This window comes from Pseudorca crassidens, chromosome 6 (genome assembly GCF_039906515.1).
Source record: "Pseudorca crassidens isolate mPseCra1 chromosome 6, mPseCra1.hap1, whole genome shotgun sequence".
Taxonomy (NCBI): domain Eukaryota; kingdom Metazoa; phylum Chordata; class Mammalia; order Artiodactyla; family Delphinidae; genus Pseudorca; species Pseudorca crassidens.
The window spans coordinates 37,913,648-37,935,632 of NC_090301.1; the positions used below are offsets into that span (position 1 = coordinate 37,913,648).

Sequence of the window (21,985 nt, forward strand, 5' to 3'; positions counted from 1 at the left end):
AATCTTTCAAGGAACCCCTGCTTATTAATATTGTTTCTGGAATGAGGCTGAATAATAAGACTGAGTCAGTGCAGGAGGCCACGGTTAACCCTTTTGCTTGTTGACTGTAGGACCACATAGTGTTGCCCTTGTCTGCCGAGTGTCCACCTAACATAGTGTGACTTTCTTTTTCTTGGCTACAGAAAGAAGATAAAACTCTAACCACAGGGCCTTTTCTCCACCCAGCTGAGGCTGCAGCTGAAGTGATTTTCTGTGATTTAAATACCTATGTGGAAATACGCTGGAGAGTTAGTAAAGCACTGACTTACGAAGGCTTCTGCATTAACATTCTTCTGGTTTTCAAGTGCATCCAAGTTTCTCTTTATATACATATGTGGAATACATACATATAGAATAACTGATATTCATAGAATAATGCAGAAATCAGCATTACTGAAGGCATTAATAAACTATCCACTGTGCTTTGGGACATCTTAGAATAAGATTCTAATAATGCCTGACAGCAAAGAGAATTCAAAAGGAGCCAGTGAATAAATGGGGAATGCCACCTAGGTTTTTTACGAATCCCCTTTCATTTTCTCCTGAAACATAAAAAATAACTTCCCCATAACATTAAGGAAAAGTTTGAAAAAATAAAATTACTTATGGTTGACTACCCTCATACAAGTTGATTTTGGTTATTTGTAAACAAGCAAACAAAGAAAAAACAATAACAAGCCCTTTGCAATAGGACTAAGGATTCCTGAACACTTCCTTCAGGAAGCACTATGAGGGTAAATTGGTACCAGTGTTGGTCCTGGATACCACGTGATCCTTACCTTACCTTGCAAAGGGCTGAGAGTCAAAAATGTTTGTCTCTGGCCTCTGCTCTTTCTTAGGTAAAAGATTAATTAAGAGTGTAAATTATCTTTCAAGAGCTTTTTCCAAAACACTACAGAAGTAAATGCAGATCTTTTGCTTAGCAGGATTTAAAATCAATTTAAGTATTAGCCTTATGGTTCTTGTTAAGAGTTAGTTTAAAATGAGAATTTTGCAGCTAAAAGATTTGGAAACTTGGGGAATATTTTAAAAGTATAGATTATTAGGCTGCAGCCCCGCAGATTTGGGGCATGGGGCGGGAATCTATATTTTTAAAAGGCTCTCTTAGTGATTCTGGTTTGAGAATAAATATTTAGGTAACAGAAGGAGATAAGAGGCAGAGTGGTAGAGTCTAAAAAAAGTGTTTATAACAATGTGCCTTATGCTTTTACTTTTTCTTTTTGTATTGAAGTATAGTTGATTTACAATGTGTTAGTTTCAGGTGTACAGCAAAGTGGTTCATATATATATATATATTATATAATATATATATACTTTTTCATATTCTTTTCCTTTACCGTAGGTTATTACAAGATATTGAATATAGGTCCCTGTGCTATACGTTAATCCCAAACTCCTAGTTTATCCTTCTTGCCCCTTTTTATGCCTTTTCTTTTTTGCTAAAAGATGATTGAAGAGTTTATTATATATGTTGTTTTGAGGAGGCTTTTTTTTCCTCTTTATATACTTAAGGAAAACAAAATCTGAAGATACTGATTTTTTTTTCCCCTAGGAGTTTGCACCTACCTAGCAATTTTGGAATAAAAGCACAAAAGAAATCTTATAAAGGCTATTATCCCATAGTGAAAGAATGATTCTTTATCTGCAGAGTGTAGTTGACAATGAAAACAAGGATTGATGTATATATGTTAATATTACTCTTAGAATTTTTGAGTGTAGTGGTCTTAATATGTATCTTGGGGAAAAAAATAAGCAGTGGAAACATTCTTGTTCATATTTCTATCACTAAGATGGACAGTTATGCCTCAGTTGTTGAAATCTAGGAATTCTGGGAAACAAGCTGGAATTTGGGTTCACCCAAGTGTAAGTCTAGATAAACCAGTCATTTAGTCTGCATGCAGTTTGCAGAAATGAAATTAAGCCAACTTTGTTTTGGAATATGTGAATCACAACAGCACTAAAACCCAGAAAGATTAATGGGCAGAGAATAGGAACAGGTTTTTCACAGGAGGAAATACTTGCACACACGCCTATAGGGAAATGCTCCACTCCAAATCAAAGAAATGGAAGTAAAAAAGTAATGAGAAACCATTTTATGGCTACTTAATGAATACAAATATAAATAAAACAAAGCTAATGTGACCTGAGAAAATGAGTACATTCTTACATTTCTGGCAGCAATGTTAATAGCTCAGTTCTTTTTGAAGCCCATCGACAGTGGATGTAAAAAGTCATACAAATGGTCAGACCCTTTGACCTGGCCATTCCACTTCTTGGAACCTATTCTAAAGACAAACTGCTAAAGAATAAAAAAGCTATAAGAAAAAACTCCCATTTATTGTATTGTTATTTCTGATGGTGAAAAATTAGAAGGAATGTAGGTGGCCAACAGTCGAGAGATAAAACTGGAATTTTCTTTTAGCTATTCCAAATGATATTCAGGAAGACTGGAAATGAAAAAGATTTGGAAGAAAGCAAAGTAAAATGTATGTGTTTATATATTGTAATAAAATATGTAAAAAGATTATCAAGAAATAAACAGTTTTATTTTATGGTGTTGGCAATATATGTGAAATTTAAAACAAAAAATTTTAGCAATAAATAAAAGATATTTTAAGAGGAGCGTTCTAAAGTGGAACGCTGGAATAATTTTTCTTCCTTCTTTGCCTGAATGCAGTAACAATGGGTGAAATAAGATGCCTTTTATTTGAAATTTGAGGGGTTTTAAAACTTTTCTCCTTTTAAAAAAATATTTATTTATTTATTGGCTGCGTTGGGTCTTCGTTGCTGCACGTGGGCTTTCTCTAGTTGTGGCGAGTGGGGGCTACTCTTCATTGTGGTGTGCGGGCTTCTTGTTGCAGTGGCTTCTCCTGTTGTGGAGCACGGGCTCTAGGCGTGAGAGCTTCAGTAGTTGCAGCACACGGGCTCGTTAGTTGCGGCACACGGGCCCTAGAGCATGCGGGCTTCAGTAGTTGTGGCGTGTGGGCTCAGTAGTTGTGGTGCATGGGCTGTAGGGTGTGCGGGCTTCAGTAGTTGTGGCTCGAGGGCTCTAGAGCACAGGCTCAGTAGTTGTGGCGCACGGGCTTAGTTGCTCCGCAGCATGTGGGATCTTCCTGGACCAGGGATCGAACCCGTGTCCCCTGCACTGGCAGGTGGATTCTTAACCACTGTGCCACCGGGGAAGCCCCTAAAACTTTTCTCCTTTTACTAGCTTACCACCCCAGATGAATTTTATAGCCACCTCAGTTGTCTTTTCTGCTTTAAAATTTTTGTAGCCACCCAAACCAAGCCTTTGCTGACTGTGGGGTCAGACTGTCTGGATTTCAGTCCTATTTCTATCACTTACCTGGAGAAACTATATGACCACTCTGTGCTTTGGTTTCCTCATCTGGAAAATGGAGATAATAATGGCCTCTAACTGGTGAGAACTAAATGATATAATGTATAAACAGTGCATAATAAGGTGAGTGGTACTAAAAGCATTCAATAATATAAGCTATTCTTTATCCATCTTTGGAAGTGACTCTTGCTTGCCCATCCCGCTTTCTCCTTTGTTAACAGAATCCCAATTTTGTTCAGGCATCCGGCTGCAATGTGCCCAACCCCAGGGGATGAATGAAGACCTCTTAGCAGATCATGGCAATGCTATTCCCATTTGGCACAAATTCGTTTAGAAGGGGTCATGTGACTTCATTCTGGTTCAGGAGATTTATTGGAAGACTGGAGGCTTCTGGGAAAGATATTTCTCCCTTATAAAAAAGAGAGAAGTTCAGGGAGTACATACTCCTTACCTCTCCCTGCCTCCAGTGTTCCTACTTTGGACATTCTTGTGTGATGATGTGTTGTTTGGAGCTTTTGCCACCATTTTGCAATCATAAGGAGGTGGTCACCAACTACCAAAGATGCAGAGCAAAAGGATGACATCACTGAACCACTGACCTACTCAGGCTAGAACAACCTACCTCAAAAGGTTTTGCTAAGAGATATATAAATGTCCAGATTGCTTAAGCCAATTTTAGTTGTTTTTTCTGATGTTTGCAGCTGAAAACATCCCAACTGATAGATAAGTTTAACTGTCATTGTCTAGTGTAGTGATTTTAAAATTATGCCACCAAAAGAAATTGTTTTTCATGAGTAGATTAAAATTTCTGAAATAAGTCAGCATTCTCCTATTAGTGTTTTATTATAGGTGCAGATTTTCATTATGGAAAGAATACTTTTAGAATTTAACCTTAGTTAATACCTATCGTATATTTTGGGCCTAGAAACATCTTTGAAAACTACTTTGATAATAAAAGTGAAATGTATGTGGACTTGTATGCTTTTAATTATCCACATGAAAAATATCCTCAAAATAAATACTGTAGTGATGTAGACATTTTGGTGAGAATGAATGTAAACCTGTAACTCGACAATTGATGATCCAGCTGCAGCTGTGATAGGATTATGGCTTAAATATTTTGAATATCTGTTTAAAAATAAACTTTAGTGCAGCTGATGAAGAGATTATGTGTTTTAATGGTTGTGTTTGCTTAAATTACATATCTAAAACAAATAGGAAGTTGTGTTTTCCCTTTGCTCTGTCATAAAAACTTTTTTTGTTTCCCAGCATACTGTTTGAATAAAAGTATGCTGGTGGCCACTTGATTATTCCACACATAGAGCAAAATTGGGAAGTTCTTCCTCTTTCATAATGTGAATCTTGTCCTCTTTTAAGAAGGTTAAATTGATAAAAATTGTCAAATATGTTTTCTATTGGGATTTTTATAATCAAATTGAGTTTTAGACCACATTTTTCTTACATATTATGTAATTTTCAAGAATAATAAACTTTCTCCTTGTATAACTAAAAATGTTAGTTCTCCCTAAGCAAAAATTTTCTCAATTCCAGCACCCGCCCCGTCATTCCTCAAAGTACATATACATCAGTACTTCCCTCCAAGTGGACACCACATGCTCTCTCTGCTTTGAGTTCCTTTTCATCATCCCAGAGATCCTTCTTCATCTGTAGCAAAGATCTGCTCCCATAATATTCCACCATTGCCAATTGGTCCCTGTGTTAGTCATGGTTCTCCAGAGAAACAGAACCAATGGGAGATATATATATATATATATATCACACACACACCCTATTTTTTTAATATATATATAAATTATCCATATATATATGATCTGTCTATCTATATGGCATTTTTAATAAGGAATTGGTTCACATGATTATGGAAAGTCCAAAATCTGCAATGTGGGCCAGCAGCCTGTATACCCAGGGGAGCTAATGCAGCTCTCACTGGAATGGCTGCAGCTCCAGTCCCAAGGCAGTCTGCTGGAGAATTGCCCCTTGCTTGGGGAGGCTGGTCTTTCTGCTCTATTCAGGCCTTCAGCTGATTGGATGCGGCCCACCAGCATCATGGAGGGCAATCTGCTTTACCCAGAGTTCATCCATTTAAACACTAATCTCATCCAAACACACCCTCCAAGTTGACACATAAAATTAACCATCACAGTTCTCCTCCCACCCCCCTCCCCAGGTTGAAGGTAATGAGGCTCTGCTCTCTGCTCTTACTGCAGCATTGGGTAGGAAGCCAGGAGGGACAAGTGTGGATGTTGCTACTTTCTTCTTTTCTGCTTCTGGGTTGTTCAGGTATTTTGGGGAGCAGGGAGGAGGAGGGGGGACAAGGAGGAGGAAGGGACCCTGTCCAGAACCATTACTTAGCATGTACAGTTGATGGAGCCAATGTCTTAAGCCCGCAGAAACCTGTTGCCAGCCGTTTCCTGGTTCTTCTTGGGTGCCTCTGCTCCTCAGCTTGGACTCTTGTACTAAGTTGGTCAGAACCTTTCTTTATCATGGAAGAGGCTGTATGTAGAGGGAAAGGTCTGTTAGAAAATAACTGCTCTTCACACCTGGGACCCTCAGGCTGGACTTGGAGAGAGAAGACTTGGTTTCTTGTCTTTTGTGTGGTTTTGGGTACATTACTCATCATCTTTGCACTCAAGTTTCCTCCTCTGCCAAATGGGGAGAATAATAAAGCCTCAGAACGTTGCCATGGGGATGATGTCAGAGGTTATGTGTAAGTGGTTTGTATCCTGTGAAGTACTGTATGAATTAAGTTTGGGTTTTTAGTTTATCCTACTTGTTGGCACCAAGCAAAACCTAATTTATATAAAGCAATCGATTTTGCTCTAGGTACTCAGGACTACTGCCAGTATGATTGCCCTATGATAGATTTGATAAATTTTCTTTCAAGGAAAAAAAAGGTGTATTGTAAGGAGTTTGTTTCCTGGATTGGGGATCCATATTCAACAACCATGCCCCACCCTCGTGTGACTTGTAACACGTCTGGGTGTAGATGTGTTACCGCTGCCTTGCTTGGAAGCCCTTGCTGACAGTGAGGAGATGAATAATTAACCTAACACGTTCTTGTGCAATTTCTTTGTTGCCTGGTGTCATGTTCAAAGATTAGATTTCCTGGGAAGACGCTGAAACAATTTTTTCCCCGTGACATTGAAAATAAGGACCATGTTTGAATGAAATAAAAACTGACTGATCATTCATTAGCTTGGACATTTCATTCAATCAACACGAATTCATCCCGAGGACTGCATCGTGCTGTGCCAGGTAGTAAGGAAGAAACGAAAGGGAAGAGATGGAAATAAGACTGGAAAGATACGGAGATGCTTGATGGCGAGGCCGGAGAGTTTGGATTTTATTTTGTTGGTGTTAAAACATGGGGGTTGTGAGTGTTTTGCTGTATCCTAGCTGTGTAATTTTGGGTAAATTATGAAACTACTCTGTGCCTCAATTTCTTCATCTGTGAAATGGAAAGAATGAGAATATAGCTCAGAGCACTGTAGTGAGGATGAAATGAGATAATGCACGAAAAGCCCTTAGCATAGTGCCTGACCCAGGGGAGCTGCTGTAGGCGTTTGAGCTCTAGAAAATATGTGTCGGGAAGCAAATCTGGCAGCAGTGTGAGGGTAAGGTGCTACAATGGGAAGGGCTGACAAGGGTGGTGATGGGGAGACTGTTACAGGAAAAGCGGGATACTTGGCAGCACCAGGGGCCCAGGAATTCAAGCTCCCTTTGTAGGCTGGCTGGGCGGAATGGCTTAAGAATGTAGGAATGGTTTCTGTGCGGCAGGGCATAGTTATTCGTGGCCTTATAACTGGACTTCATATTTTGCCTGTTCTCTTCCTTCCTTTTCCTTCCTCAAAGCCTGGCCTTCATCAGGGCTCATGTGGCTGCATTGTGTTCACATTCCTGATGTCATTTTCTGGTTTGGGGACAGAACAAAACAGTAGGAATGGAGCATTGGGGGAGAATCCAAAATACTCCTCCCTTTTCCCATTTTTTTCCCCTGTGTTTTCTATTTCCATTTCAATGAGATAAAAGAGGTTGCATGATAATCTGAGTGCCATATTAGGGAATATATTTTATTTCTCTTGCCTTCCTAGTTTTTAAAATGTTCCTGGAGGAATTTAGGTACAACTTTGATTTGAATGGCCTCGGTGCTTTTAATTATTCCTGAACGGGAAGACATTCCCGTGTCCTTAGGAGTCACAGTCAGTTGTGATGCTCCAGCTGCCTCCTGACTCGAGTGATGAGTACAGAATCGTCGTGCTGATTCTCACGGGGCAGCCCAGCAACTGCTACCACTGTTACGAAAAATAACTCCACAAACAACTTTGCTCTCAAGTTTCCTCTTCCCCTTGACCTGATAAAAAACTATAGCAAACAGCCTCTTTATTTTGTAAGGTAAATGAGCACCCTTGAGTTAATCTGTTTTGTAATTGGGACATTTCCATAGATTTTCTTAAAACAAGCAGTGTGTGTAGCCAACCTGTGGGTAGCCAGCCTTCAAGCTTGGCTACCCACAGACTTACCCACCTATCCATGTATTTTTACCAGGAATGGAGTGATCAATCATCTTGATAGAGCAGGGGGTTAGCTGAAGAGATAATGTGCGTCACTGCTTGAGATGTGGAGGTGGCTTTCTTTAAAAAATTGTCAAGCCAAAACTTTGTTGAGGGTAGAAAGCAAATAGTAAATAGTCTCTGTACATGTTGTCATTTCCCCCATTTTCTGTTTTTCTATCTCCTCAGCAACCGTTTCAATGAACATAAGAGACACACACGGTATTCTGTCCCACCTCTATCCTGACATATGCCTGGTGGCAATGAATAGAAATGCTTATTAGCAAATAATATTAGAAGTGTTCTAAATTCTTCAGAAAGATGGGAGTAAATAAAAATTACTGCCCGCTGCTTAGATACTGACCAATCTGAGGCTGACACATTCTTCTTATCTGCTAAATTAGTAAGAGAGTGGGAAGCAATTTTCTCCTAATGCCATTGTATCCCTTGATGTACAGATTTATCTCAATTTTCCCATTATACCATGGGTAGTTGCTTAAGAGAGTTGTGCCCAAGCATTTAAACAATTACCCTGTTTTTTAATGTGGCTGCTGACATGAGCTATTAAGAAACTTGAAACTTTAACAGCAGCTGCTTCCTTTGTCATTTATAGCCACCTAAGTTGTTCTGAATTTCTTTTCATTTTTAAGATGTGGCTCCCATGTGTGAGAAGCATTTGGTTATTTTGATATTTTTGCCTTGGAGTATACAATGTCAATGACTGTTCGCTAACTTTTATACATAGGTCATTTCATGTCTGTGTTCGTGGGTGACATAACAATAGTTCTGTGCCTATTCATAGTGCTGTTTGATTTCTTAACTCCCTTGTTTTGGGCCCACAAATATTTCCTCTTTGTATGTTTTCTTGGCCTTCATTTATTTGTTTTAACAAGTGAGTTTTAGGAAGCCCCAAATAGCTTGAACTTATTAACATTGATTCAATTAACACAAAATTTAGAGTTCAGGCCCAAGTTTCTCTTACTTATAAAACAATTTTTTTTTCTTTTTTTTCGGTCTTAAAAAGAAGTTGTACTTCTGAGGCACTGGATTCCTTGTTTCTTAGGCTCTCTAGGAATCCTTTTTTTTTTTTTTTTTGGTGGTACGCGGGCCTCTCACTGTTGTGGCCTCTCCCGTTGTGCAGCACAGGCTCAGAGGCCGTGGCTCACGGGCCCAGCCGCTCCGCAGCATGTGGGATCTTCCTGGACCAGGGCACGAACCCGCGTCCCCTGCATCGGCAGGCGGACTCTCAACCACTGCACCACCAGGGAAGCCCTCTAGGAATCCTTTTGCGCTAGTCTTACAGACTTTCTTGCTGCTGTTGACATCGTAAGACAAATTCAGTAGTGTGAACTAGAAACACATTGCATATTTAGTGAATATGTGTGTGTAGTAAACACTCAAAAATGGTAGACTTAGTTTATTTTTGTTTTGCTTTGGTTTGATTTGTGGAAATTTATTCCTCTAAATGGCTTTTCTAGTATGGTGGTGTGGGTCCACTTTCATCATTGGAATTCTTGCTCAGTGAAATTGAAGGAAATCTCAGCACTTTCTAGAAACTCTGTTCCAGCAGAGCTGTAATTAGAGCAGGGCAATATTACTTCCCTGAGCAAATAAGTTTGCTGCTTATTTGGCTAGTCACAAAATTTAGGCCTCTTTATTCAGGTCTCGAAGCAAAGGAACTTGTACCTATTTGTGGCCCTTCCATGTGTGGTTAACCTGGTGGACTGAGAATTTCCACACTGGGGCTTCCAGCTGACATAATTTCCCTGGGTTCCTCCCGTTTGAGTTGTAGAGAGACTACACAGAGGTTTTCTGGTCTCATCGTGGGAGATGACATAAATAGAAGCATGTCCTTTGCCTCCCTTGATGGGTGAATCAAGTCCCAAAGTCTGCCTACATTAGAGTGTCCTGTTGACCATTCTTGACCTTCCCCCTAGCTGAGAGGAAGGGGGTCATTCCCAAAACTGTCTGAAAACATTCCATGGGAAGAATAGCCTGGAGGGGTTAGAAGAAGAGTTCTTTTCTTCATGGTGAACCTGGAGAGGTGGCTTTGCTAGTTTAACCTAGTCACTGTGGTTGTAACTGGGGACAGAAACGCCTTAACAAGTAAGTGGTTTGTAGAATTGCTGAAGATGGACTTTGATGCCTGGCTCCTCCTGTCTCTTTTGCTAAACGTGGCATAACTGGAAACGTAGGAAGCCTTAGGACCAAGCATACTGAAATTGTTTTCTTTTGGCCAGAATTAGAATTTGGTTTTACTTTTCTGGATAGTCCAAGTTACCATGATTATCAAACTGAAAATAAGACAAAGCAACAGATCATATCATAAAATATTTGCTACGTAGGTCTGTTATAACTTTAGTTTCTCTATGCTAATTTTTCTCTTTCTAATTTTATAAATAGTATTAGATTTATTTAGATAATAACCTGCTAAAATAACTAATCATGAAGAAGGACATGCTTTCATGGAATTCTCCAAGAATAATCACGTATTTCCCAGTATGTAATAAGCATTTAATAACTTGATGAAAGAATGAATGATAGAGTTTAAGGGTCTATTGATGACGTTTTATTTCCAATTCAAGTTTTTATATATAGGGTACTGTTACAAAATAAATCAAGAGGTTATATTTAAAGGAGATCTTTTAAATGATTGGGGGAAAAGCACAGTAGCATAAATGTGTATTTTTATATTGATATTGTACAAGTATTTTTATTATGTTTGCAGGCTTTATTTATTAGCTCATAGTGGGAAGACCTTTGAAGAGTTTCTTTTCCTCTTTCAGGCTACTGGAACTATGTAGTGAATCATCAAAATAAATTCTTCCTTTTTATTACTCCTACATTAGAACCTGGCATACTGGAGGTATACAGTAAATCTTGAAGAACAATAAGCACCTCTGTTTCTTAAAAGAAAGAAAAAAAATCTCCCTTTCAGTTACTTCTGATTTTTAAAAATATTAAAACAATATAGATTCAAATGTTAGTTTTTCTTTCTCATCCTTAACTTTTTTCAGATTGTAAAAGCAATTCATGATAGAGAATTTAGAGATACAGAGAATTAAAATTACCTGTAAACTTTATTACCCAGAGACAGCCCTGTTTAATCTTGATACATTTCTTTCCATTCTAGTATGTTGCCACCATATAAGATGAACAAGAGTTGAAGTAGAAGATCTGTCTACTGTGCCCCTCTTGGAGATCCATAATGCATATTGGCAATATTAAAGGCTCTGAGAAGGTCTGCAGGAAAGAAACCTTTCAGTTAGTGTTTCCTAAGCGTATTTGACTCCTAGCACTGTGTGTGTTTGTGTGCGTGCGGGCGCATGTGTAATGCCTATTGGCATCTTCACACATTGACAGATTTAATTCTATTTTCCTTTTCTCCTTTTAAGTCATGAGCTTTTCTGACAGACTTCCCTGGCAATGGGAAATTCTCCTCTAATTTTTCAGACCTGATGTCTTGGTACACCTCAGAAACAGGACCGAGATTCAGAAAGAGAAAATTTGTCCTGGAAAGGAGGAGTAATCTTCAATTGCATGACCATTGTGGGCTGTATAACATGATTTTGCATACCTCCAGTCCAAAAAATCAAATTTATTCATGGTCAAGAGGATGTTTCTGAGTCTTTGCCAGCTGTGGATTATGTATCTGGGGAAAGCTGATGGAGAGGCCTTTGATCACAGGCGGGCTTGTTGTAGAATTTCCTGACTGCAAAGAGCAGACAGTTACTTTTAAGAGAGGATGGGTGTGTGTTAGGGTGGGCTGGAGAATGGGCCAGAAAATTGTGAGGTTTGGTTATTATGCAGTATACCATGTCCTCGGATCTGTCTTTCTGAGATGACTTATCTGCAGTAAAACATTACCACATGCTGCTGTGGTTAATCAAAAAAACTTACTTTAAAACTGCTGTAGCCACACTAAATCTAAACTGGGCACAAAGCGTTGTTTCTCTCAGAGAAGGACTCGCTGGAAACAAGTGAGGTCGAATCTAGCAATTTTGTAAAGGTTTCCTTTACGCTTCTAGCAACTGTCACTGGTGTCACTAGCTTGCCGTTTTTAGAACAGTTTCGGGGATTCCCATCTTGCTTCTTGCCCAGCTCTTCCTCTTAATTTCTGAAATACCTCGAGTTTAGTAGTTGAAGTCCGACCAACTTTATTTTTGCAATACGCGGGCCTGTCACTGCTGTGGCCGCTCCCGATGCGGAGCACAGGCTCCAGATGCGCAGGCTCAGCGGCCGTGGCTCACGGGCCCAGCCGCTCCACGGCATGTGGGATCTTCCCAGACCGGGGCATGAACCCGTGTCCCCTGCATCGGCAGGCGGACTCTCAACCACTGTGCCACCAGGGAAGCCCTCTTTTTTTTTTTTAAGAAGGTACCAATCTGGTTTGACTTACCTCTTGAGTATATTTTTCTATGTAAGTTTTATTCCATAATTAACAATTCAACCGTTGGTATTTTAGGAAATGCAGAAGTCATATGACCCCAAATGCATATATTATAACGGAGTGTGTTTGAGAGATTAGCAGAAAAATGAAAAGCCCCTCTTCTGACTGAAAACCCACATTGAAGCCATTTGAGAAGAATTAGACTGATTGTATTTGGTATTTTTTTCTCCAATATTCACCACATATATTTCCTCTTATGCAGTCTAATCTGAGGATGCCATGTAAGTGGGTCACTGTGAAATGCAGCAATTTAATTTTTCTCCAGTCGAACGATCTCATTTCTATTAACTTTTGAAGGTTTACAGCAGTGAAAGTATTTTTGCTTCTATATATGAAGTTTAAAAACATCATTTTTTTTTTCATAAAATACAAGAGCAGCCAATTTCACTGTCGAATAAAAATAAAAACTAGGATTTAAAAATTAGCCCAGGGCTTCCCTGGTGGCGCAGTGGTTGAGAGTCCGCCTGCCGATGCAGGGGACACGGGTTCGTGCCCCGGTCCGGGAAGATCCCACATGCCGCGGAGCGGCTGGGCCCGTGAGCCATGGCCGCTGAGCCTGCGCGTCCGGAGCCTGTGCTCCACAGCGGGAGAGGCCACAACAGTGAGAGGGCCGCGTACCGCAAAAAAAAAAAAAAAAAAAATTAGCCCAAAGTGGCATTTAGGAACTTAGCTGTAGGCTGCTGTGCTGATACCATGACAAACCAAAGTATAGGGTTGGGTCAGGTTTTGCTTCGGTTTTCTTTTCAGTATCCAGTGCTCGTGGATTAAGTTCTAGAAATGTTCCAATTGTAAGGCAGGGATCTGTTTGGATTCCATCATGGGTATGTTCCTTGGGTTGGATGCTGGAGGGTGAGGCACGTTTCGCCAGACCCGTGTCAACTACCTAGTAATCATCAAAGTCAAAAAATTCATTGTCTCCTCCTTGGTATTCCATTCCCTGGAAATCTGCTCGGTACTGCAGGATACCTCCAATTGCACCAAATCCTTTCACAAACTGGGATCCTTCTTGTGCCTTATCTGTGACAATTTCCAACATAGCGCCAAATTTTTTTTTATAGTTGTCAGCAAACCATTCCAACAGGGGCATCATGCTCATGTTCTTGTCGTGTCTGTCTGTAAAATGAGATTTATCCTTCTCTTTCTCTGGAGTTGATAGAAAATTTTGTCCTCTTCTGTGCTTTGCCAATGAGCAACATCTCTCTGGCTGACGTCATCAAAGTATCGCTCTATTAATTTCTTCTCTTGAATGAGCTTCACGTTGGAGAGGACTTCAGTAGATATCTCAATACCTTGGTTGAATCCACTTTTACCACCGTAGGATGTATCAACTAATTTAAAAACTTTTGATTGTAACCTCTGATCAAACATATCAGATAGACTTAGTTCAGTTTTAGTCAGCTGATCCAGCTAAAACGAGACCAGTCACATTCACTTTGTCCCCAGAAATAAACAGCTGCCCCGCAGTCTGAGCTACTTTCCAGATAGAGTTAGGTCACTTCCCATTCTTAAATGGGCAAGATGCAGGCTGGTTGACCTCCTCCACCATATTTCTTTGGGAGAGCCACAGTGAATTTGTGCAGGACTTCTCTTGTATTTCCTTGGAGTGTGCCAAAAAGTCACCACTACCATCTGTTACAATGATGCCAGCTGGCTGTCTTCTGGAAGCAGTGCTGTAAGAGCCTCTGGATGGAATTGGTTGTCCCACAAATACAGTGACGTATCAATTGGTTTGAAAGGTTCAAAGTCAATGTTGACTTTCTTTTCCTTTCCCTCTTCTGTTACAGTTGTAGCACGGTAAACTACCAGGCCATTTGGATGTACTTCGTTATAAAACTTGAGTCTTTGTTGTACAGATGTAATGGCTCCCAGGACTGAAAGGCGGTTTGCTAGTAACTTAAAGTAACTTAAAGTTTGCTAGTAACTTAAAGTAACTTAAAGTTTGCTAGTAACTTAAGGTAACTTAAAGTAACTTAAAGTTCCAAACTCCTCTGCTAACATTTTTGCCACTCTTGAAATCTGGTCTTTGGGAGGGATGGTCAGTGATATCATGCCTGTGCCTTTGCTGCGGGCGGCCTCCAAGCTCTTAATGAGCTTCCTACCCTTCCAGGTCTCCATGTTCCTGTCGGCAGCGCTGGGGTCATCTGCTGTGTTCTCGCTGCCTTCTCCCTCAGGGCCCACTCTTTGGTGGCACTTGTTTGTTCATATCAAGGCTCGAATTACATTCCGTTGTTGGGCATACAGGTTTCTTTCTCCCGTTTGGTCGGTCTTACTTGCTTAAATGACATTCATTTGAGGAGGGACCTGCTGTTACCAGGAACAGCAGACGAGATCCCCTCAAATATTTTTGCAATTTGTGGCAGAAACTACTGATTGTCTCCCAGTATCCAGCCTTCCTTTCTTTGTTATTAATATAAACTTCTTCTAGAATACAGACTATATTTTCTAGCTTCCCTTGCCTCTAGGTATGGCTGTATGACTGCATTCTGACTAAAGGACTTACGTGTGAGATTTCTAGAAAGGGGGAAGCCTTTTTACCTCTTTCTTTCTTACTGATGTCTAGAATTGGATGGGATGGCTGGACTTGAGCAGCCTTGATGGATCATGAAGTAGAAGCATGAAGTAGAGGCTAAGGAGAGGTTTGCAGCAAGATAGATGGAACCTGGGTCTTCTCATTGCAGATCACTGTAGCAGTCCTGGGTAACTTCGTATTTAGACCTTGTTTACAGTGAGGGAGAAATATGCATCTATCTTGTTTAAGCCACTGCTGTTTGGGATTTTCTGAACTACACTGCTGAACCTAATCTATCATATTATGCTATCCTTAGGACTAAACCAGTTCTTTGTCAGGGTCATGACCATAGCATAGATCAAGATAAACTAAATTTGCCAAGAAGAATCTACTTACTAGCACTATGTCAAGCTGATTGATCAGACAGTTTTCAGAACACTATTTTCTTCACTTCATCGTTATTTGGCCTGACCATTTATATGGCAGGGTGTCAGGACATGATGGGGTTTGCTTACTAAATTCATTCAGCAAATTGAGTGCCTACTATATTCCAGGCGTTGCGTTAGGCTCCAAGAATCCAGTGAAAGCAAAACAGCCATAGTCTCTGTTCTGACAGGGCTTAGAGTCTGGTGTAGAAAGACGGATATTAGTCAAATAACACACACAGTTACATAATTACTCTACAGACTGATAAGTGCTCTGAGGGAAAAGCACAGGAAGCTGCAAGAACCTGTGTAACAGGGGAATCTCATCTAGATGGGACAGTGGTAGGGTGGTGAGGGAAGGGTGTTTTGGACAAGGGCCTTTTGAATTGAGATCTGGAAGGTGAATTGGATTTAACTAGGTGAGGAAGAGTGTATAGAATGTTCTAGACAGAGGGAATTGTGCAGAAGCTGTGAGAAGGGAGAGGGCTGATGCATTTCAGGAGTGGAAGGGAAGCCACTGCATTCCCGTGCATTACTGGTGCACAGTAAATAAGGGAAAACGGCGGGAATAAACTAGGCTTATTTGGTAAGGATGTCACTTTTGTAAGGAATTAAGTATTATCTTTTATTACAATATTATTGTAGAGGATCTGATCACTTAATTCCAAATCTATCACAAGATAGATAAAACAATCAGACCTTTTGTATCTTTGGAGGTGATGCTCTGGGACATGTAATTAAGCTCCAGGTTTTTCTGCATGATTCTCTTTTGCAGTGATTTATATATTGTTTATCAACTGTCGTTTAGACATTTGCACAGGTGGACAGTAGGCACAAACAGAGCCAGCATTAAAGACATCACACCCATTGATGCTTCTAATGAGAACATTAATGCTGTGAGATATTTTTAATGAGCATAGGCTCCCTTGAATAGAGCTTCATTCCTAAAAAAAAAAAGGGAGAGGACCAGAGTGGCTTGAATGCAAGTGAGTTGATAAGTCTCGTTTTTTGAGAAAAATATTGCTGAAATGGTACCCTTTTTTTTTTTTTTTTTTTTTTGCGGTATGCAGGCCTCTCACTGTTGTGGCTTCTCCCGTTGCGGAGGCCCTCTCTGGATGCGCAGGCCCAGCGGCCATGGCTCACAGGCCCAGCCGCTCCACGGCATGTGGGATCTTCCCGGACCGGGGCACGAACCCGTGTCCCCTGAATCGGCAGGCGGACTCTCAAACACTGCGCCACCAGGGAAGCCCTGAAATGGTACCTTTTAAGTTAATGCTACTGAAAGTAAAAACAGCAGAGGCAGGAAAATATTTGTTTTCCAAACACATTTTATTTATAGGTTGGTGAGTTCTTAGAAAAGATGATTTAATAATTGATCCCTTCTTTGTTTTGAACAAATATAGTGTTTGGTGCCTTTCTTAAGCGCCGTAACTAGTACTGAAACATTCAAGAGTGCAGTACTATATGAGAACAAAGGTCTATTCTTAGGGGAAAAAATCAGCTATTATATGACACTCACAATCGATGGCAAGCAACTTAAAGAAGTCGAATTTGCTCCAAAAATGAGTCTGTGCTGCCTCTCATCAGCTCAGTTCTACACTGTTGCCATCTTTGCTGCTGCCAAGCCATCAAAGAACACTTTGTTTTGCCTATTTCCTTGGCTTCTAGTGAGAGACAGTCAGTAATGTCTTGCTTCTCTCGATTTTCCCTCTAGTATTTCTGAATGCTGCTATGCCTTTGCTGCTTCTGTAAGTCATTTTAATTACAGTATAGTGTATTTCTTCTTACCATGTGCTCCGTACAAACTTGGACTTGATGTGGTACAGCAGTTCTCTTTTTCTCATAGCTACTGTAAAATTTCTTCCTTCCTTCCTTCCTTCCCTCCTTCCTTCCTTCCTTCCTTTCTTTCTCTCTCTCCCCCCTCCCTCCCTCCCCCTCTTTCTCTCTCTCTTTCCTTTCTTTTCTTTTCTTTCTTTCTTTCTTTCTTTCTTTCTTTCTTTCTTTCTTTCTTTCTTTCTTTCTTTCTTTCTTTCTTTTTCTTCCCTTCCTTCCTTCCTTCCTTCCTTCCTTCCTTCCTTCCCTCCTTTATTTTTTTAGTCATTTGTTGAGGGGAGATATTGGCAGTTTGGGGCTTAGATCGAGGCTACCTTTGTGATGAATGGAGAAAGAAAATTGAAACTTATTTAAAAGCTCCATTAAAGGGATATATAGATAGACAACACTTCTGTCCATAGAGTTGAAAGAAACGACTAGGCCCTTCGCCTGATAAGGCTCAACATTGTAAGAATCAGCGAACACAAGAAATCTTTTGTAATATCCTTTTTTTATTGGCCTACAGAAATATTTTTTGCGTATGTTCTCCTGTTGCTCCTTTTTTTCAATGTGTTCAGGCTCTACTATTGATTAGCTGGGGAGGTGGGTTCAGTTGTTCAGATACTTGTGAACGCTTTCAAGGTAAGAACGATGTGTCTTCTTAATCTGCTCTTAACTTAGGCAACAGACACACAGTAGATGCTTAGTGATGGTTTTTGAATGTATTTACATGCAGTCAGCCTTCAGGAGAGGAAAAGTGCCTACAACTTAAATTCTGATCCCGCCAAGAAAGCTTTGCAGAGATAGTGCTTTGCAGCCTCTTTGACCCATAGAAGGGGCAGGGGTTGGGAGATTCTGGATATAGCTCTGGGTCTGTATTGAGCATCTAGGTGGCATCGGTGGCATCTTTTGGGTTTTCACCTATTGGAGCATTATTATGTCCTATTTCTACCAGATGTGCCCTTATACTTCTATTCATTTGTCCAGGAGTGTCGTAGACTCAGAATTACTATTTGATGGTCATGTAACGGATAGCCCTCATCAATTGACTCTATGTTTCAAGCCCTCACTGCAGTGCTGAGGGCCCTATTCAGAGTGAATTGTGTGGTGTTACTTCCCTTGATTTACTGTCCCTGAGAGCTCCGCCTGGAGCACCATTGCCTGAACCATTCATTTGCTCAAATGAATGACTTTGGACTAATTTGCATTGTTAGTTACTTGTTTTATTCCTGTAAACCTCACCTCCCCAGCTGTTTTATAGCTTCTAGAAGGCAGAGGTTGAATCTCAGACTACTTTTGATCCCCTCTCAGGATATAGTAGGGAATCAACAAATATTTGAATTCGGAAATTCCAAGTGAAGATAGTTTTTCTCTCGTGGAAAATTCTAGCAATATCATTCTATTTAGTTCTTTTGTAGAACCCAAGACCACGCTTAACTGGGTAAACAATTCCATATAGCTTACTAAGATTTTCACATGCAAGCCTTCCTTCTTTCGTCTTAGCATTGTTTGTGTGTGTGTGTGTGTGTGTGTGTGTGTGTGTGTGTGTGTTGAGGCTGAAGTTTGTAATGCTTAACATGGAAAGCCCATAGGTGTAGGCCCATTCTCTCTGAAGGTGAAACGTAGGACTAATTGAACAAATGCTGTTAGCAATGAATAAGGAATGAAGTTTGAAAGATTTAGCATTGAGTATAGACTGCTAACCCTCTCTTCAGCCTTTTCTTAAAATGACTCTATTGAAAGGAGATATTAGAACTTACTGGAAGTGGTTTTCAGGTGAAATTTGGAGAGAGGCAATCAGATGGAGATTTAAAAGTTTTAAAGTTTAGCAAAGTTTTGTCATTTTGGAAATCGAGGACCATTAAGGTTAAGTCAAGTTTGGGGTATTTACCTAACAGAAAACCATATGCTATTAAAAAGATGAGGTGGATAGGCATGGATGACATGGGAAAATATACAAAAAGTCAAAAGAGCAAGTTGTAGGACAGCTCTTAAAGTATGATCTCTATTATATAACAAAACAGAATAAGAGATTTCTGTATATAAACACATATAGCTATTTGCAGAAAGAAGTCTGGCAGGATGCACACCAGACAGACTGATGGCTGATTACCTCTGGGAAGTGAAGATGGGTGGGTTTTTTTGTTTACTCTATATTTTTGTATCGTGTGAGACTTTTAAACAGATAATATGTTTATATATTATTCGTTATGAAAAAAAGTACATCCAGTGGTCCCAAGACATTCCTCTGTCATTCCAGTTTTGTGGTGTCTTAGGAGAGAAAACTGAAAGAACAGTGTATGGTTTTGAGTTGTTTCATTGCATTAGTTATCTTGGCCAAAGATGAGTGCAGTTACACTTGAGTTATTGCTAAACAATGAGAAGCTGTGATATGAAAGAGAATATAAGCAGTTTCTGTTTATTCCCTTTGTTAAGTCAATTTAGAAATCATCAGATATTGGTTGAAGAAAAAAGTACAGCCCTTAGTTTAATAATATCATTTATGTGATCTAATTTGTACTTTCTAGCAGTTCAACCTTAGTCAGAGACATTCAGTGGTTGAGAGGCATATTAATCATTTCTGGGAAGAAGCTAGGACACCACATTACGAAATGCTTTTGCGTGGTGTATCCCCCTGGATCCTTTTAAGAGCAATGGATGAAGTAGCACAGGAGGCACTGATTCTGCTTCATATAGGAGGAGATGGTCCCAGAGAAAATGATGACATAAACTGAGCCATAGAGCTGGTAAGTGACAGAGCATCAGCAACTGGATGGAGCCAGGCTCTCTGGTTTCAAATTTTGTTCTCTCTCCACCCAGCATGAGGCTGTGCACCATAGCAGAGCTGCCCAGGGTAAAATATACTGGGACCATGTTTTGTCCCAGTAAAGCTTCAAACCACTGAAAAGTGTTGTGAGAGAATATTAGGCTTGAAGGAAGAGGATGAGGGTCAAATAAGATAACAAATATGAAAGAACTTTCTTGGAAAGTGGTGAGGTGGTGTTTTGGTGATGAGTGGTATAACAACACGTTGCATCTGTCCTTGACATGCTTTGAGATGTGCCCGAGAGCTCTACTGTCTTTTTTTTTTTTTTTCAGTACGTGGGCCTCTCACTGTTGTGGCCTCTCTCGTTGTGGAGCACAGGCTCCGGATGTGCAGGCTCAGCGGCCATGGCTCAGGGGCCCAGCCGCTCCGCGGCATGTGGGATCCTCCCGGACCAGGGCACAAACCCGTGTCCCCTGCAGCGGTAGGCGGACTCTCGACCACTGCGCCACCAGGGAAGCCCTCTACTGTCTTTTAGATTCAAAAGCTGGTGCAGAAGATGGGGACAGATGAGGAGGGAAGAGAACCAGGAAAGGAACCTCATGGGATGACTTCTGTTTGGATCAGTGGACTCACTGCCATTAAGGCAGCTACTTTCTAGAAGGAAGTGGGCCTTACTCCAGACCTTACGGGCTCCTCTTCTCTTCTCTTGTGTGGACAGATTTTGAATGACAAATAGTTTTGTCATTGTGCCCATCCCCATGTGCTGTGATTGGAGCTGGGATGGTAGTTGCATATACAGGGCTCAGATCAAATGAAGTTCAACAGACAGCTGCCCCGTGGGTGCAACTTCCTGTATCTTTGGGTCTGGATGAGGGTTTGTGAAGAGCTGACTTATGACGGTGAGGCTTTGTGCTTCATTACCAGCCTCTAAGGCCTTGTGCTCCTTTGAGCATTGGATTTCTTAAGGACAGACTGGATTATCACCTCCTTGTTGTTGTTTTGTTAGGTTTTCAAAATGGGAAGTCTTGAGAACCAAATACCTTCATTTATTCAGAAGGTGAGAGTGTGGGACACAGTGGTTCAGGGTCATCCATCCATCTACTCATTCAGCATGTATTATATGCCTAATATTAGTGGACATTGGAGGGTGGTGATGGATACAAAAACCAATTCTGTTCTTGCCCTGAACTCATAATCTAGTGGGGAAGGGGAAGAAGAGACATGGAAATAGCTATTCCATTACAGTGTGCTAGGTGAAGCACCGGGCACATACTAGGTCCACAGAAATGGCCCATGAATGGACGTATTATAATAGGTGTATGAACAAGACCCTAGATTCAAGGCCTAGAGCAGAGCTTCTTAACCATGGTGCTATTGACATTTTGGGCCAGGTAATTCTCTCTTATGGGGGATTGTCTTGTGCACTGTAGGATGTTTAGCAGTATCCCTGGCCTCTACCTCCTAGATATCTGTGGCACTCCTTACCCAACTGTGACTATCAAAAATGTCTTCAGGAGTTGCCAAATGCCCCTGACAGGGCAACATCACCGTTGGTTAAGAACCACTGGCCTAGAGGAACATGGGGTTACCATTCCATGTTTGGCAGGGCTAGGGAAAGGTATTCATGGTAGGACATTCTTAATTGATTGATAATTCAGGTTCAGCTCAGTTTACCCCCAAGAAGTATGGCTGCTGACAGTGACTTAGCTAAAGGCATTTTTGTCCAAATCTGGATTGATTTCCTTCCTTCTCCTCACCACAGAGAAAATATTCCATCAAACCCTGTATTCTTTTCTCTCTGGGTCCAATTTTCCAGTCTTCCTTTCAGTTGGATGGGGCCAGGTGACTGAGCTCTGGCCAGTAGAATGTGGTCACTTTCTGGCCTCGTCCCTATAAAACCTCCCACATGTTCCTTTACTTTGTCTTTCATGGCTTGTTGACTGTAAGCACAGAATCCAGAAGAGGACCCTGAGGTCCTGGAAGGTGAGGGAAGCCCTGGAGGAAGAGGCCTGAGACCCTGAATGGCCACGTGGATCCCTGGCCTCTCCTAATCTGCATTGGACTGTAACACG

General features: G+C 40.7%; 1 protein-coding gene and 1 pseudogene across 8 annotated transcripts in view; one reads left to right on the top strand and one right to left on the bottom strand.

Moving 5' to 3' along the window:
- The window catches only part of ANKRD44 (ankyrin repeat domain 44), a 320,050-nt gene that overhangs the window by 54,397 nt on the left and 243,668 nt on the right, over nucleotides 1–21,985 (top strand). The gene's annotated exons all lie outside the window — the stretch shown is intronic.
- On the bottom strand, nucleotides 13,131–14,539 carry LOC137225806 (eukaryotic peptide chain release factor subunit 1-like; annotated as a pseudogene).